This window comes from Ictalurus punctatus, chromosome 5 (genome assembly GCF_001660625.3).
Source record: "Ictalurus punctatus breed USDA103 chromosome 5, Coco_2.0, whole genome shotgun sequence".
NCBI classification, from domain to species: Eukaryota; Metazoa; Chordata; class Actinopteri; order Siluriformes; family Ictaluridae; genus Ictalurus; species Ictalurus punctatus.
The window spans coordinates 20,797,423-20,816,604 of NC_030420.2; the positions used below are offsets into that span (position 1 = coordinate 20,797,423).

General features: G+C 38.9%; 1 protein-coding gene across 7 annotated transcripts in view; it reads right to left on the bottom strand.

The window, feature by feature from the left end:
• csde1 (cold shock domain containing E1, RNA-binding) overlaps positions 1-10,588 on the bottom strand; it is a 35,609-nt gene extending 25,021 nt beyond the window's left edge. For 6 of the 7 annotated variants that reach the window (XM_053680313.1, XM_017467988.3, XM_053680312.1 and 3 more), the window contains exon 1: positions 9,375-9,484. The gene's annotated coding sequence lies outside the window, so the exon portion shown is untranslated. Of the gene's footprint in view, positions 1-9,374; positions 9,485-10,564 lie in introns of those variants that run through there. The other variant, XM_053680310.1, reaches the window with a different exon arrangement.
• Between the last annotated feature and the right edge of the window lie 8,594 nt (positions 10,589-19,182).

A 19,182-nucleotide genomic window follows, 5' to 3' on the forward strand; every position in this document is an offset into this window, starting at 1 on the left:
ATTATGCTGACTGTTCAATCCGACCCGTGTGATTTATAAAACCTAGCAATAGTTACATTAGAGGTCACATCACTACCACAGATCAGGTGGTTTACTGCCAATGTTCAGATGCTGTGCTATTTGAACTCGCATTACTCACACTATTTGAACCTCAAGTGCAGTTAAAGAAGGCAAAAGACAGAAAGAGAGTGAATTTTCAAATGACCCAAACAGTGAAAATATGAATACTACATAATCAATGTTAAATTTCCTATTAATTTCCTCCAGGATTTTGTCATTGCAGAAAATTATTGCAAAATCAAACAAACGCAGAAATATTTGCGAAATCCTATATGAATTGTATTACACACACCAAGTCAATTGTTGGCCATAAGCTAGCTAGCTAAAGTTAATGACCCACGTGATCCCTGTATAATGTATTTACTTTCTGAAAACAGCAAACTGTACAGTCCATGTTAGATATTTGACCAACTAGTGTGTATTTTGATTGATCTATAGCAAATACTGCTATAATGTCATTTAAAAGTAGAGAAGTGCAACTTTATAGTGTGCAGCCATGTTGATGTGCTCAACTTGGGGTTGAAGACACCAAGTTCCCATGTATGAATTCCAAGCTGAGAAGGTTTTTGTATGTAGAATGTCACAAAAAGGAAAACAGACGCTTGATTTAAAAATAGCAATGTTTCCATATTAACATGTGAAATGTAGTACATGTCTCAACACCTTGTTGCGATTAAGGTTTTTGAGGTGGAGATGGTGCCAAAACACTGTCGAAACTTCCTGCTGGTATTCACACACATTTAATCATGCAACACTTCCAACCAATCACCATGGAGGTGTGCGTGTTTGATAGTGACTTTGTGAGTCACGCTATGAGGCATCAGAATCCTGTTCAGACAAGCATAAATCAAACCTTTAGTTGGAGGGTGGGGAAAACTTGTCATTGTTTTCATTACAGCAGAGGGCTATAAAATAACTTCTTGAACATCTTCATAATCTCTTTATAGTGTAAAATCTGATTCAGATGAAATTTTATAAAGGCCTTTCAAAATACCCTTGTTTCCTAAGCTCCTTTCCTAACCTTTTTAAAAATGATCACTTACTGTATCTGCCTCACATTCTCACTAAAAAGTAAATCAATACAAAATAAATGATTTGTAATTTGAGATGGCACCAATCAGATACCTAAATCTATATCAGCAAAAAATGGTGGCTCACATAATTAGGAAATATATATATTTTTTTGGTTTTGTGCAAGTGAGACTACACTGCACAGAGCAGGATATCTCAGATGCAGATTTAAAACAGACAATGAAACCTTGTGTTAAATTTTTGGTTCAGTTTGGATGTACATCGTTTATGTACTTGAATGTTAATTAATAGTAATTATATCTCTCTCAATGTTTCCCCATACATAGGCTCTACATCGGTCCGCCAGAAAAATCTGAATGACAATTTTTCTTTTCAATCAATATGCGCAATTGTCAGTTCATAATGAACTCAAACCAGCAGGCCTTCGTCATCAGAGATTTAATTTGTGCAGCCTTTACATATATTTTGGAGCATTTGTGCGAGTGCAAATAATTGCTGTGGTGCGACCCGTTTTCATTTCTCTACAAAACTTTTGCTAATTACTACACAGTACGTGCCTGCTGTGAGCGGATACAGTAACCGTTCCACCGTTTGCCATGGTGGCATGCAACCAATCAGAACTGATTTCTGGAAAAAATTAGTTAGCCAATGATATTTGAGGCTACAGTCAAGCCAATTGGGCACGCCCACTGCTAACAAAAGGAAGAAGTATTAGTGCGAGCAGAGTGTAGAGATTTTTCCTTCTCGGTTTCTCCCCTTTCCGTGTGTGAACAACTATTGCCCTCTCGCAGTTGTAATTTATATATAAATTGTAGCTGGGGTGCTCCTAAACTTTTGCTGCTACCAAGTAAAAAAGTAATTTCGAGCCCTAATGTGTTAACGTTAAACATTAACGCTACACATATTTTAACTTATGAGGGTACAGTAACGTTAGTAATGGTAGAGCTAACCTTGACACCAAACTGAACACTCAGTGCAAAGTGACGTAGCACTAACATTATCGACAAGCCAAGACAATAGCTTACTAACAACATTAGGCAACATTATCAAACTTTTGTGTATGTGACATGGACAGCTTGACAAATATAGCCAGACTGACTAACACTGTGACCAGTCATGAAGCCTATTGTCAACAGCATTGTACTGTATTTTCAGAAAAAAGAAAGCGCAAGGACGATGAAGAGGGCCAAAGAACACCACAGCTAATATTAATAGGGATGCCACGATGAGGAAATGTTCCCACCAGTTAATAAACTCGTAACAGACATGTAAGGTGAGGCAGCGGTGGGCCATATTTACACTTTGTGGCACTTCCCGCAGGGTTAACAATCAGAAAACCTTTTATTTCTCCGTTCACCGGCTTTCTCACTACCACCGCTCACTCTCTCCATTCGCCGTCAGCTATGCGGTCAGCACCTGCCATCAGCTCGCGCCCTCATCTTTTTAAAAATGAGTCAGGAATCCGACAAGCAGCCTGACTGATTTTAACATTATCAAACGATGAGAGGCGTCCTCCCTTTGCCCTAGTAATCTCTGTACTCATGGCAGGGCCGTACAGCTCTGATCAGTCCGATTGCTAAACTGAAACAGTTATTTATTTTGACATGTTCATCAAAAATCAGAGTCCATGTTTTGTTCTTTAATATATTTTGAAAATGGAAAATGTATTTTAATACGTAGTCATTTATTTCTTAATAGTTACCTATGGTGACATTTATTTTGAGTTATTATTTGTTTGCAACAAATAGTTTATTCCTATATATAAAAAATTTAAGTACAGTACATTTGCATGGTACAGGCACTGTTTATTTTTGTAATAAAGTTAATAATACAGTTCAGCATTATTTTACTTTGAGTTATGTTTTCATGTAGTATCAACATTAAAAACTATTGGTTGATTAATCATTATTGGCGGATACGACCTAACTTGGTTATCTGTAAAATCCAGTATTGGTCGACCTCTATTTCTAAGCCATGGATTTTGTCCTATATTTTTAAGAAGAGCTTCAAATTTTTTTAAACAAACACAGTTTAAATCTTAGTAGTTTTCAAAGAAATACTGAATGGAAATCAATAAATCAGCTGATACTCAAAGTCTCAGAAATGAAAAGTGAGATTGTGCCATTTCTAGCTGTAGTCACATCTTTACCCAGTACTGCCAGTTTATTCGGTTAATAAATTACTTCTCCACCAATGGGTATGTTATAATCGAAGGGAGAGGGTAAAAACGTGGACTGTCTCTCAGGCTTGAGGACTGGTTTGGAAAACACTGCCTTACAGGCTAAAAACCCCTGTAACGGGATCTGAAGCCCTGCCTGAGATGTGGTCCTACATTCTGAAGTGGTTCATAACCTTTCAACATTCAATACGCAGAACCACAGAAACAGCTGAGCACCAAATCTCCTTTGTTTAGCTCACTTCATAATAGAGGTGGCCAAAACTGTAAAACAGTCGTCTACTACATTCATCCTAAACACTGAAAATCTGCACAGAAATATTACATTTTATCAATTACTGTTTTGTTTTTAAAATCAGCTACTTCCATTTAATTTGTAATAAGTAGAACGATATAGACAATCTCAAAAGAATAAAGTGCCATATTTTATCACGATATCTAGATCACCATCTCGCCCAGGTCGATTTCTTACCCATGTTACCCAGCTCAACATTTACACTCAACGTCCACTTTATTTCGAATACCCACCTAACGATCTAATCAGCCAATTATGTGCCAGCAGTGCAAAAATATCCTGCAGAAACAGGTCTAGCGCTTCAGTTAACGTTCACAACAATCATGAGTACTTTCTAAGTTGTTGCTAGAGCCAGCATCTCTTCGACCTCTTGGACACCATGTTGTGAATGGAGCGTGCCCACATTGTACGACTACACAGAGTAACAAAATACAACCCACTACAAACTCCTCCTCTGCTCATTTTATTGCTGTTCTGACACGAGAGTTTTATCACTGAGGAGACACATAAAAAAATTTATTACATAATGCCATCTTTAGCATGAGGTAGCTAGGCACATTGGCTCAACCATGTTACCATAGCTAAATAACTGGGATTGGCCCTGCGGTATTTTCCCCACAGATCCGACATCACTCGGAGAGTCACTTTGTGTTGAAATGAGCTCATTGTGAAGTTATGCCATGTTTCGCAAATGGGTCAGGTTCTATCTTAGGGAGCAGTGGGTGCTTCGTTAAAACGAGCACGTCAACACGGTAAGCTTTAAAGTACATTTTCCTGCTAAGACGCCAAACCATGTGGCTTTACTTTAACAGATAAGCACAGTTTATTATTAGTGACAAGACACGCTACCAAGTAATGGAGAAAAAAAACAAACATACATTATATATGGGGTTTTTCTGCATATTTTATATATATATATATATATATATATATATATATATATATATATATATATATATATATATATATATATATATACACACACACATACACACACAGCGCACAATTCCTATGAAATGTGTTTTCAATGTGTTTTGAGAACCACACAGCATGTGCTCCATGGCTGTGACCGAGGAGGCCAAAAGCAGTGCATGCCAGCAGTTACTCTCTATACACCAGTGCCACATTCAGCCTGACCTTACTTCGAACACCACTAATACGCTTTTAGACACCGCTTGCTCTTTCTAAGAAAGGAGTGGCCTGTGTAATGCTCACTTCTTTGGAACAGGCGCACAAAAGGCTTTTTCCTTGCTGCTGAACGATGAGAAATCTCTTGCACATAAAAAACAGTGCTTCAGGAAGTACACAGGAAAATCAAACATAACACAAGATATTAACCCAGTGCAACAGAGCAATATAGAGATGAAGCAAGCAAACAAGCCCAAGGCGTCTCAATCCTTTGGTGTAGCAGCGAACAACTGCATGAATTACAGACCAGAAGCCTGCCACACCTGCAATAATGCAGTTTTTTTTTTTTTCAAACTAAAGAAATTTCAGGACTATTATTAGCTAAGCAGCTTCAGACATATTAGGGTCGTGTGTGGACAGTTGTGTGTCGTCTGCGCAGAGATATAACAGGAAGGCAGGTGTAACGGCCTCAGCATGCTGAATGTAGGGTAGAATTTGTGGAGGTTTTTCTTCTCATTGCTTGATTTTGTGGCGGCTTTTTTCAAAACTTGCGATGAAGTTTTCTGTGGAAAACGACTTGAAATGACAAAATTGCAATTGTTTTCACAGCAATGTTTGTTGGCAAACGAGACCTTTTAGCACATGAATGGAAGAGTGCTTTGACTGAATGCACGTTGTGATGACGTATTTCTGTACCCTCCAGTACTTCAGGAAGCTTGAGAAAAATCTAAATAACCCAAGAAATTCATCCATCTTGCAATGAGTAAGTCTGGGCCTCATATGCAACAACCAATCGCAAAGATTTCACACGACATTTGTTTGATCCGCATGTACAGTACTGTGCAAAAGCCCTGGTATACATTTTTTTGTACAAGGACGCTAGCATGTGCGCAGTCGTACACATAGCCTTTCAAAATGTACTCCATTTGACATGTACGCATACACAGGCGGTCGACGCATGCACATTATGACAACTTGCACTACCCCTCCTGGCCTACAAGTGTCAGTACAGAGCAGTAAAGCAGGTCTTTTGGTGTGAAGGATGACAACGAAGAAGAATCACAACACCACGAAGAGCTATGCTCGGGCAATCGCCACGATTCACATCCATATACAAATCCTTATACTCTTTACAGCTAGAATTCTACAAATGCGGATACTTTCTAAGCTGCACTCGTTTCCGTCTCTTCTGTTTTTTCTTCAATGACCTTGAGAATCAACAGTTCGGGTCACTGCTCCCACCTTGAGGAACAACTAAATAGTGCAAAATAATTAAATGTGCATGTGCGACCTGGTTAGAAAAATCAGCTGGTGTGTAACAGTACGCAGACGTACTCTGCCGATGATAAAATTTGCATCACACGTACTGTACGCTGTTCCTAGCGTACACGTAAAAAGTGAAGCATACTTTCTGCTTTAGGCACCCTATTTTTTTTTTAGTACAAACTTTGTTAAAGATTTTTTATTTTATGACTTTTACATTATCGAGTCCGTACAAAAAATATTTTACATTCCCAAACATTAGTTTTCTAGCACAAAATTAAATGTTACAGAAAAATTGTGTCATTTAAGAAAGCAGCATATTAAGTGGTAAGAGACCACTTTTGAGATTAAAAAAAAAAAAAAAAAAAAAGTGAAGGCAGCTTAATTTTGCTGTAAAAATAAGAAGCAAGTGCGACAGTCAAAGTCTCCAGAAGAACCATGGCTGGTTCTGCAAGATGCTCAATACATGCTTACAGCTCATTTCCTTATAAAACTGCACTAGGGATGGGCGATATCTTATCATTTGCGATATACTGGTAGAAATTCCCCCCACAATAAGAATTAGTCTTCCCGTGATAATAACAATAAAGCCTAGTTGATGATGCATTTATGTGTGACGGCCTGCGACCCATTCACAGCTCACGTGCAGAGCGAAAACAAGTACGGCGGAAGGCGGACATAAAGCTGAGGAGGAGTTTAAATCACTAAACAAGGAGCTACCTCTAAAATCTGGAACTGGTTTGCTTACAGAAAATCAGTTTTACTTTTAGATCAATGTTGGTGTTTCTGAGGCTCTCAAGATCACCGCGATCACTTGTAGCCAAAAAGAATGGAGCGTAATACTATATTTATCACACCACTGATATCGTTGTTGCAATAAATAACAGAAAATAGTTTTAAGTCCATGTCGCCGATCCCTACACTGCACAAATTGTACCGGAGACAACGGTATTTGTTTAAAATGTAGAAACATTTAATTTTACCTTTGCTTTACAGAATTTCTTTGCATGCGCCGAAAACTCTTGCGCAGTACTCTACACCATATCGTTTGCGGAAACCAGTCGATCATAATCGTTCGTCAAAGAAAGTACGCCGAAAATACCTGGACTGGAACCATTCACGGTGAAGAAATTTTGAGACGTTGTCCTTGTTGAGCATGGAAAGACTTCAGTTTCCGGCACAGCTTGGCAAACACATTAGGAAATACGTATTTGGGGAAGTGGGGAGTAATCTTTCACTTTCTTAAGCCAGGTTCACGCTGTACAATTTCGGCCACGATTTGATCGTCTGAGAAATTTTGAGAATCCTATAATCCTAGGCCAAAATCTGTAGTCTTTGATCGCTAGTTCGACATGTTCCCTGACGGCCAATTAACGGCCATTGCGATCAGATTTTCCCTCCGGTTAAATTCTGGCAGTGTCAGAAGATTTGAGGCACAGTCCTATAGTGTGGCATCTCCTACTCCGTATGAGTCTTCTCACGTGTGTCCGTTTTTCACGTCTTGACTGTCGTACAGTCTGACATTAATGACAACCAAGATCCTACAGAGTGACATGGCTTACAGTGTTCGTACAATGTTCATACACTATGACACACCGTGTTCACACTGTGTGCACCCGGCTTTACCCTGGTTTCATCTTGGGCCGGTTTGACACAGACATTCAGAACCATTCATCATGATCACTGATCAGCCTACTTCAAATTTAAAGTGCACCTATTATGGTTTTGAAATATGACTAATCGTGTTTTAAAGGTCTCATACAATAGATTTACATGCAACCATGGCAAAAATATAACAACAAAAAAAATAAAACCACCACTTTAATGTGCTCATAATTTACACTGCATCATTTACCCCCCCCACAAACGAATGGTTAAATGATCCGTTCTAAAGGATTCATTCTAAACTCCTCCTTTCAGAGAGTATACTTTGCTCTGATTGGTCTACCTCTGTCAGCGTGTGTTGAAATGGAAATGTCCACTACAGTGAATGAAGACCAGAGCTTTTTGTTACAAACCTATGTAGGTTAGTAGAGGAAGTAAGTCTGGAATTACTAACCACTCGTTTCAGCTCTTCAGAATCGGTTCCTTCTTTTGAGAGTCAATAAGTACGTTTGTCAGGCGCGTTGATTTTCGAAACTTTTTACATTCACAAACAGCTACATAACACTACATGAAAGGTAATATCTGAAAAACCATAATAGGTGCACTTGAAATATGACACTATAGCACATCAGGATGTTCATTTTTGTCAAATCGAGACAGATGTGTTCTTCATTTAACAGACCGACAAGCCAGGATTCAGCCACTCTAATGAGTAAATGTAGTGGGGTTTTTTTTCTTTTTAAATGCTTGTCTTCCGTGGAAGATGATATTTATTTGAAAGATGCAGAAATCTGACACTAGATACGTCAAATGGAAACACTAGATAGAGAAAAAAACGCGTGACACAAACTTTCTTTGTCCTTTAAATATCTAATAGTAATCATGTCGCATTGCTTGTAAGCTAATGATCTGGATGTTTCCCCGACTGTTTACATCTTGTTTCCAAAATAATTTTTAAACTTTTTTTTTTTTTTTTTTTTTTTACACACGTCCTGCTTGTATTTCACATCCATGGCTACGGAATAAAAGGTAAGGTACAAAGGATGCAGTTTTCGTGTCAGAGTGTAAAAATTGTTACCAGTATACTCGACTATTATGCAGAAATATGTACATACGCAATTAGCTAACTAGCTAGCTATAAAACACACACACACACACAACTGTTCACTGCGCTTCAGTTACACAATGCAGCTGAGCTACTGCGTGTCCAAATAACACATGACACGTGTGTGTGTCGTGTGGTTAAACATTTCATTTCTTTTTGGTTTCGAAGAAAATGTCAGCCGACGAACAAAGAAAGCGACTATCGTTACCGCTGAAAAAAATAGTGTTTGCGCGCACCGTTATCACCGTTAGCTATCTAGCTAACGTAGCTAGCTATTGCTAACTGGCTACATAAAACGCCTTGCTTAGCATAAACCGTCAGTTAGCAAGCCACGTTGGTACAACAAATTAGTTGGTCCATTTACACACAGTAGTTTACAGCAACAACGCGTTATCAGTTAATAAAATAAATAAATAACCCGTGTGTAAATCCGAAAATGGATAACAAAAGCTCGGACTAGCTAAAAGCTATCGCGGCAGTTGTTTATGAAAGTATCCAGTTAAAACGCCAGCGAGCTACAGCGGATCATACGGTGCAGAGCGCTGCCCCCACCCCAGGCCTTCCCTCTTAGGTGAAAACAAATACATACACCTGAAACACAACCGCACACCATCCTGAACTGACGTACATACTATATATTGCGTTTTATTTCCATGTTCTTTTAGCATCAATTTTGACGTTAAACTAATAAAACATGGGAAAAAACTCACCCCAACAGCTTTCAGCACTGTCACCAGCGCCGCCATAAGCAGCACGGCACATTACGTAGTGAGGACGGGGCGAGAATATCGCGATAATTCACGCACGCGCACGAGGTTTCGAGACGAGATTCTGCTGTACTGACGAAGAGCTGCTCAGATCATCCAAGTGTACAGTTTATATGCAACATACAAAATGCACAAGTAGCATATATATGTATACATAGAGACTCAAATAGTCATACAAATAACTGTACAGTAAAGTTCTCGGTAATACACAGAGACACAAATACTCACAAATGGCTTTACGGTAACGTTCACAAATGATTACTATAGATAATAGTCAAATAGTTATTGACTGGCTCACACTGGCTCCTTTCAATTCAGAGGAGCAGCGGCTCTACTCTGAAGATAAACGTGATTGTTGAGTTCGTCACTCTATTACAGAGCAAGCCTATAGAAGAACCTCATTTCCATCTCATGTGTTTACAATGTTATTTTTTGGGCACTACCCACAGCTTGCAACATTAGTAAGGATAGGGATGTAGATTGACTAGTATACAGAGAGCTTCGTCCACAATCTCAGCTCCTGCTTCACCACCACAGTCCAATACAGTGATTGTAACACTGCTCACCTAACCACATGATCCATTTGTCAATCTTCTCTCAATGCTCTCTTTTTCTGTCAGTTATGAATAAGATTCTTAATTTCTTTCACCAGTGGCAAGCATAGTCAATTCTATGGGCTGTGGGAAACATATTTGTTTCTCTGTAAAAATATACCACAGTACCTTGAATTTTAAATTCTTATTTAGGCTACTGTATTGTCATCAACATCAGTGTTGTGAGGGAAATGATTCATTTTTACTTTGTAATAATTTTGTTTCTGTTCATGTTCATCTGAGGATAATGCCTAAGAAGGCCATGTCATGTCACTGAGATCAGTACAGAATGCTTATCTGCTATACAGAGACACAAACATGTTCTTCTGTTCAAGGTTCGTCAGCACATCTTCTAAGATCCTAAAACAAAGCCTGATTGAACTGCCTCAAACTGCTTCTTATTGGTACACAGAAGTGTGTCATGCTCTGCTTTTCATATATATAGTAGTGGTTCAGCACAAGTGCTTTAGAGCACTCTCATTATTCTATCCTGCTTTATTCTATCCTGTATTAAAATCTTTCTGTAATAAAACTTTTTACCTTAAGAGGACGAGTCTGAGAGTGTTATCTAATTTCCATGACAATTTGGCTTCTCCTGGGTGGGCTGCACGAGTGTTTTCAGCTTTTCTGGACAACAGTGGCCTCACCACTGACTGGGAGGAATCATCAAGAATTTAGAATTAGAATTAGAATTTTATGATTTCTTTTTTTTGTTTGTTTAATCATAGAATTTTTATTGGAAACCGCATTTGACATATTATAACACCCCATCCAACAACCCCAACATACCTGGCCCCAACAAAATAATCACAGCCAAAACCAAAAGAAAGGGGGAAACAAAAAACAACAAACAAACAAACAAAAAACAAAAACAAACAAACCAAAAAACAAAAACAATTATAAAAATAATAATAATAATAATAATTAAAAAAGATAAAAACAGTAAGATGATTAGTATTTACCGTCTCCCTTCCCTCAATCCACTTTCAGGGTGCGTTCATCATTTTAGTAGGTAATAAATTGTTGCCATTTTCCCAAAAATGATTCACCCCTGCCTCTGATGTTATACTTGATTTTTTCAAGTTTTAAAAAGAACATTAAATCTCTTAAGCCAGACTGATATAGAGGGGGGTTGTGAAGAGGTCCAAGACAGCAATATTCTGCGCCGAGCAAGTAACGATGCAAAAGCCACAACACTAGCTTTTTTATGGTTCAGAGGCTGATGCTGAGATGGAACACTAAAGATGGCAATTAAAGGACAGACATCTAATTTTAATTTAAGGACATCGGACACAGTTTCGAAGAAAGAGTTCCAAAAGTTCTGCAGTTTGGGACAGAGTGCGAACATATGACTGAGGTTACAGGGCAAAAGTTTGCATTTTCCCCACATGTCAGGAACATTGGGATACATCTTAGATAGTTTACTCCTAAAGAGGTGAGCTCTATGGACCACTTTAAATTGTATGAAACTAAGTCTAGCACATGACGTGGCGGTACGTATATTATCTAACGCTCTGCCCCAGTAATCATCCTCAAGCTCCAGGCCCAATTCCTCTTCCCAAGCACTAATGGTTTTGATATTGTAAGAATTGTCCTGTGCCCAGATTGTTGCATATATCTGTGAAATAATGCCACCCTTATGAGGATTCAGCTTGAACAGCTCTTCCCATGCAGACTTTGTACGTAAGGAGGGAAAACCAGCGAATAGTAAGGAGACACAATGCCTAACTTGAAAGAAACGGAATAGGTGACACGGAGGCAGGCTGAATGACGAGGATAATTCAGAAAAGTTCGCAAACACATTATTAATGAAAAGATCGTCAAAGCATTTCAGACCCTGTGGAATCTATAAAAGAGGGGGGAAAGAGGTGGTTATTACATATAGGTGCCATGGTTGAGGCCAACATAGATTTAAAATGACTGTGAAACTGATAGAAATTTTTGAGAGGTACATACTACTGGATTACCCGTGTAGTGTGAAAGGGGTATAGGAAGGGAGGAGAACACCATAGCAGGGAGGGAGGTTGAAATACAAGACTTTGCTTCTTAGGGGCACCATGGAAGAGAGGGGGCCTGCACCCAGAGCACCAGTTTCTGAATATTAGCCGCCCAATAATAATACATGAAATTGGACAATGAGAGGCCACCACTTAGTCGACTCTTTTGAAGTGAAAATTTGGAAACACTGGGAGTTTTTCCTGCCCATATAAAAGAGGAGATTAATTGGTCTATATTCTTGAAGAAAGATTAGATAGATGCAATTGGATCTGTAACATAAAGTAGTAAGTCGTCAGCATATAGGGCTAGTTTATGTTCAGTTCCCTGAAATACAGGAAGAGTTCTAAGCGTCATCGAGAGAGGCTCAATTGCTATGGCAAAAAGTAAGGGAGACAGAGGACATCCCTGACGCGTACCCCGTGACAAAGTAAAATAGTCAGATTTAGCATCGTTGGTATATATGGAAGCTTTCGGTTCCACATATAATAAATGGATCCATGATATCAGTCCATTCCCAAAGCCAAAATTTTTGTAGCACCATAAAAAGATATTCCCATTCTGTTCTATCAAACGCCTTTTCTGCATCCAAAGGAATGACTACTTCAATGGAGTTGCTGTTTTGCTTTGAATATAAAATACTAAGAAGAGTACGAATATTAGAAAAGGAATGCCGTCCTTTTATAAATCCGGTTTGCTCCTCTGAAATAATGCTAGGGAGAATCCCCTCTAAACGAGAGGCCAAAAGTTTGGCTAAAATATTGACATCAACATTGAGGAGGCTAATAGGTCTGTACGAATTACATAATGTTGGGTCCTTCCTATCTTTAAACAATAGAATTATATATGCTTGTCTCAATGTTTGTGGCAGCGTACCTAGTTCTAAGGATTCCTTGAATACAGCCAGAAGTAATGGGGCCAATGTAACATGAAATTTCTTATAAAATTCGGAAGGAAACCTGTCCGGGCCAGGTGATTTCTTACATTGCGATGAATTGATTGAGTTAATGATCTCATCTAAGGTGATGGGGCTGTCAAGTTCAGATGCCAATAGAGGGTCAACTTTGGGAAAATCAGTATTTCTAAGAAAATGGTCCATGTTACCTGAATTGTCAGGAGCTCCAGCTGTGTATAAAGACGAGCAAAAACTTTTAAAAGTTGAATTAATTTCTACAGGATCCGAGGTTAATGCACCACTGGACTGCATAATTTAAAGAAAAAGTAAGAAGAAAATCTTCTATTGAAGTAGAAATATACTTGCAAAATGCTGAATCGGATAAAAGTAGTGAATTAAGCCTCCACGGTGGGCGAAAGGCGCGATACGAAAGTAGAAGAATGTCAAGACTTAAAGGAGTGTGGTCTGAAATAACAATCAGAGTTTACAACCAGAGAAATTAGAGAGTTATTAGTAAAAAAGTAATCAATGCGAGAAAAAGATTTATGTACGTGAGAAAAAAAAAAGAATATTTTCTCACTGTGGGGTTAAAATACCTCCACGGATCAGTGTAACCATTCTGAACGATAAACTCACAGAACACCTTTGCCATTGCAGAGGGAGCCTTTGCAACAGCTCTAGCTTTGTCCAAAACTGGGTCAGTAACACAGTTTAAATCTCCTACAAATATCAAGAGATGTGTGTTCAAAGCAGGAATTTTTGACAACAAATTCTGAGCAAAAGGCACATTATAAAAAATTTGGGGTATATACATCCACCAAAACTACTGGCGTTTGTGAAATTTTCCCTTCCACAATCAAATATCTATCATTTACATCAGAAATAACTTTATCAAAAGAAAAGGGCACAGTCTTACTTATCAGAATAGAAACTCCCCTGGACCTGGAATCAAAATTGGAATGGAACATATGCGATGTCCAGCGAGCTTGGAGTCTGCATTGATCCCTGAGACAAAGGTGGGTTTCATGAAGAAATGCAACGTCAGGTTTTTGTAGTTTTAAATGTGTCAAAACCTTGGATCTTTTAATGGGACCATTCAGACCTTTCACATTCCAACTTAGGAATCTGATCACGCTTCGGGTATTTTCCATCAATTTAGTATAATACAGATAGAAGTACAGAGAGGCTGATATCAACATGAAAAAAGAGGAAAACAAAGAAAAAGGAAAAAAAAAACCAACAACACAGCATCCCTCCCTGCATCCCACCCCACCCTCCTCTGAACATCAGTTAACTTCTCTCCATTCCCAAACAATGGAGGCAGAACCCTACAACACTGGAACATCCGATACTTGTAAACCATACCTATTCTTGTTGTGTGAAGTCACTCTAAAGCATAAAAGCATAAAAGGTACCACAATTACCATGTATCTCAGGCAACCTATAGATTTACATGGAAACTGATATAGCTGCCCACACTCGAGTAGTTTTACTGTCACATTACAGGTATTAATAAATTGGTTAACCATCATGAAAACAGCTTAAGATGAAGGATATCGTTCATTAAACCATAGTTGTGCTTTTTGGGGGCAGTCGAAGTGCTGGCTCTCATCACCGAGGTCTATCCGAGGCAAGCAGGGTATCTGAGAGAAAACCCCACATTTGTCTCACGCAAGCTGTTTCTCACCACAGCGAAGGCCGCCATCCTCTTAGCGACGCTGGAGTTGAAGTCAGGAAAGATGAAGACCTTACGGCCCTGATGGAAAAGTTGATTCCAATTCCCGCGTCAAACAACTTTTTCTCTGTTGTGAAAGTAGTGAAACCGCACAATCATCACTCAGGGCCTCTGATTCTCTCGCTGCTCCAAGTGCTTGGGGCCAATATGGTGCGCTCTATCCAGCAATGGAGCGGTTGGGAAGATTTCCTATCCGAGGACATCCTGGAAAAATTTTGACATAAACGTTACCGGATTGCTCCCTTCTTCTCGTTCCGGAATACCGATGACCCAGAGATTGCAGCGCCGTGAATGGGACTCCAGATCCTCCACTTTATCGGTGAGTTGTTTGTTAGCCGAAGTTAGCTTTAGCACCGTCTGTTCCAGTGCTATAATGCGGTCACTATAATCGTTCAGGTGCTGGTCAAGCTCGTCAATACGTCACCCTTCTGATTCAATGCCTGATTTAAAACTCCCAAAAGACGCAACAACTGGGGCCAGAGCTGAGTCAATAGCTGCTTTCACCTGTACTAGGATGGTAGATGTTAGCTCCGCCATCAAAGTGTTTTCCAGGTCAAATGGTAGCTTGTCACCCTGACTCGTCATGCTCGGTGAAGATTTAGGTTTCCGTAGTCTTTCAGAAGACATAAGTCCTTTCTGGTTATAATTGTAAACCGAGTAATTGAAAAAGAAAGCACCAAAGGTCTTAGAAAAGATTCAGGTTACCTGAAAAGCACAATTAAAAGATAAAATGCTCGGGCGCTCACTCCACACGTGCCTTCTCACTCACATGCTCGGCCGGAAGTCCTGGACTGATTTCTTATAAGAAGTTCCAGAGATATTGATGTTTCTTAGATCACAGCTTCAAAACTTAATAACGGTAAAAATATTTGCGAACGGAAAGAGTCCGGTTCGAGCAATAAATAAGTAAAGAGAGTACTTATTAAGAAGCGCAAGAGGCGTGGTATTTTTACAGTGGATTATTATCAAGTGGCATGCCCCAATGACTCATTCCATCATATCAGCAGTACATGATACATTTGGCAAATTTAATGCACAAGTACATTTTACTGAGATTAAAAAAAATTAATAATAATAATAATAATAAGTCCTACCAAAATGCTATATGTGGACTCGCCCTTGCAGGTAAACTCTTTTACATTCTTAAGGTTTGCTCTATTGAACCTATAAATTATATGATTAATTGAATGTCTAGAGATTTGGCACACACTACAACCTTTTCTGTCTGTGCACGAGAATGCGTATTCACTTGATTTTCATAGCATGTGAATTGATTAAAACTTTGAAAGTTACAGAAGCTGTAAAAAAAAAAAAAAAAAAAAGGGAAAAAACATGTATCAAAGCTCATCCTGTGACACATGCTATGGTATGTACAGGGTGCTCATATGTTGATCCTAATATCACATTTATGCGAGTGAAGTATGGGGAAGGATGTTTGAACCAATATAATGTATGGGTTGAAGAATATGCTTTCCTAGAAAAAGGTAGTTTTGTCTTAGACAGTTAGAATGACTGAAACTTAATTTGGAAGCAAAGAAGAGAGATATTCCTAAAAGTAAAAAAAAAAAACAAGCACAGTTTTTGGCTGACTGGAAGGCATTTACTGAATGGCTGAGCGAGGCACATAAAAGAGAGGAAAAAATGTCAGGCAGGGCCCTCATCTGTTTCTCAGTGTGCTAAATTGCAGAAAGCCGATCCCAACGTTGACTCCACCCCATAGCCAGTAAGGAGGGAGGAACCTGCAGTTTCAGAGGCACCTCCTCATGATGAAGCGACCCAGCCTACACCACACTATCCGAACCTGTCAGAACTGAGCCACCAACCCCCACCGAACTATGCTCCAGCCGTCCTCTCTTCACTGGTGGCGTTACACACGAGATCTCAGGTGAAGGGACCAACAACATTGCTGCCTGAGGGCTTCAGACCAACAAAATCGGACAGAGAAGGGACGCCATGGTAAATGCCCCAATACTAGAAGTGGTCGGAGAAGGAGGCCCTATGCTAGTTCACAGACCCTGGACATTGGAAGACATCAGGAGCAGCATGACGCATCTGCCGGCGCTCCGCGATGTAGGAGGACGAAAGTTTGGGGATGAACTTCAGATATTCTGCAGAGAATTCATACTCGCCACTCATGAACTATGACGACTGCTCATGGCGAAACTTGGCACGGACTTGGTCAAGGTTTCACATGAATTCCCAGAGAAAGATGTTTGCCTGATCAACCCACAGTGTGATGACGGAGTCAACGCAAGGTACAGAGCACAAATCGCGGCGCACAAATTTCCACGACACTGTTAAGTAGGAGTTTTAAACAGCAGGTAGCATTGGCACTTCACACTTCCAGCATCCTCGGGTTACTGTCTGAACAATGTTTCTCCATTTCCATGTCCATATGGATTTCCTCTGGGTTCTACAGTTTCAGCTGTATCAGCTATCACTCAGCTGATAAACACTGTGACATTCTGTCTATATTAAACTTTGACCTTCTGTATGTTGTATCTAATGCCTTTCTATCAGTGCACTATCCTGATATCAGTATATTTATCCTCTTGCATATGTTTATTACACAGAAGACAGTAAATACTGTATATTTCCAGTATGTTCTGTCAGCCAACTGGTTATTTCGACCACTAAAAATCATTATAAAATCTGTATGTAAGATCTAATTATATGTCATTATGAAAATGTCACTGTGTTTCACTGCACAAACTTGGATTTTAAGGTAACCCACGTTTACACATTATGCCATGGTCACGAAAATACAGAGGATATACAGTGCTCCAATCTTGCTAATTTATTTTTCTGTACATGCACCATGATTGCATAAATATCATAAAACTGATGTTTTTTTGGTTTCTAGTATTACTAGATGGATGGTAGTAGGTATTAATGTTGATAAGGTCTTTGCCCTAATTGCATGAAACTAGCTGTGAGTTTTCATATTGGTATTAATATTGCTCATGCCTAAAAGCAGGTTAGACTGAATTTGATCTTTAATGTTAAGATAAACAAACATGAAAAAGGAACAACACATGTTCCGCTCATATTTCTGAATATAAAATAATATATACTGAATTTCCTTTTGTTGCTGTTTTTTTTTTGTTTGTTTTTTTTTTTTTTTTGTTGCTGCGTAACAGAACAAAAACAGAACATTGGTGAAAAAGTATACACTACAGCAGGGGAATGTAAAAAATGGAGACATTTGGCACTCTTGCCTTTGAGAAACTCCATGATCAGAGCCTCGAGAGGATGAGAAAGGCTTGGATGAAGATTCAAATTGCTGACAAGCTAAGAAGTGGTTGGAGGATCTCATGGCTGGCCAATTGGAGTTAAAAAAAAAAAAAAAGAAAGAATACATAATGATGCACCAAAAGTTGAATGAATGATGTGTCACTGGATATCTGCTATAAGTTCATATGGTATTGTTCTTGTACTGTATTAACAAGACCACTTTAAATAATGTTCTAGCAGTTTCTTTAACTGAAAATGCAGCAGGTAGAAGCTGATAGAGAATTTACTTTCACTTACTAAAATGAGCAAATTGAAAATAGGGAAAATCTATATTTCTATCTTGTTCAGCTCTGTATTTGTTTCCAAACCTCAGTGTTGTTCCCTTTTCCCAAATCTTTGCAACACGCTGGTTGTTTTATAAAGCAGCAGGCTCAAAAATGTGAGGTTAAACTATGGAAGAGGACAGGTGATGTCGAAGAAATTGTTTTTTTCTGTCATGGCCACAAGACATTCCTGTGGCCACAACGTAAAATAAACATTACTAATACAATTCCTCTTCTAAATAGTAGATGTTTCAATTTCAATAACGTCCTATATGACTATAAAAATCAATAAAATCTATAGTCGTTGTGTGTAAAATTTCACCACCTAAATTAATATTCATTCATATAGAGTAACCCCTTTAACCTGGTCAAGGAGGCATTGAATCCAGAGCCTGTCCCAGGGACACAAAGCAGGAATACACCATGAATGATATACCAGTCGATCGCAGGGCATCATGCATACATACAATCTTGGGCAATCCATCTACTGGCATAGTTTTGGGAGGTGGGAGGAGACCGGAGATTCTGGTGGAAACTCAGGTGGACAAGGGGAGAACAAGTAAAACTTTACACAGTCTAATGTCTCATTATGGACATGTTTGATAGTTTTGGGCCCCAGATCACTCCTCCTGGGAACCCAATCGTTCTATTGTACACAGAAAAAAGAATCAAGTGCGACACAGTTGATGTGGTCGTCTGAGAGCATACATCTGTCAATTTTTATTTAATATTTTTGGTTTTAGCTTAGACCTGGCTGTATAACTCAAAATAGTAATTCGTTTAAACGGTTTTGTTGTATTGAATAATAAAATACTAGCAATACTATGGAAAACTCAGGGCCTTCCCTATCATGTCACGGCTATGAAATGTTGATGTTTTAATCTAAACAATAGTTTATATACAGCAAATATAATAAAACATCTACACCAAGAAAATTAAAATGATAAACTGATGTTAATTATGAAATACAAGTGAA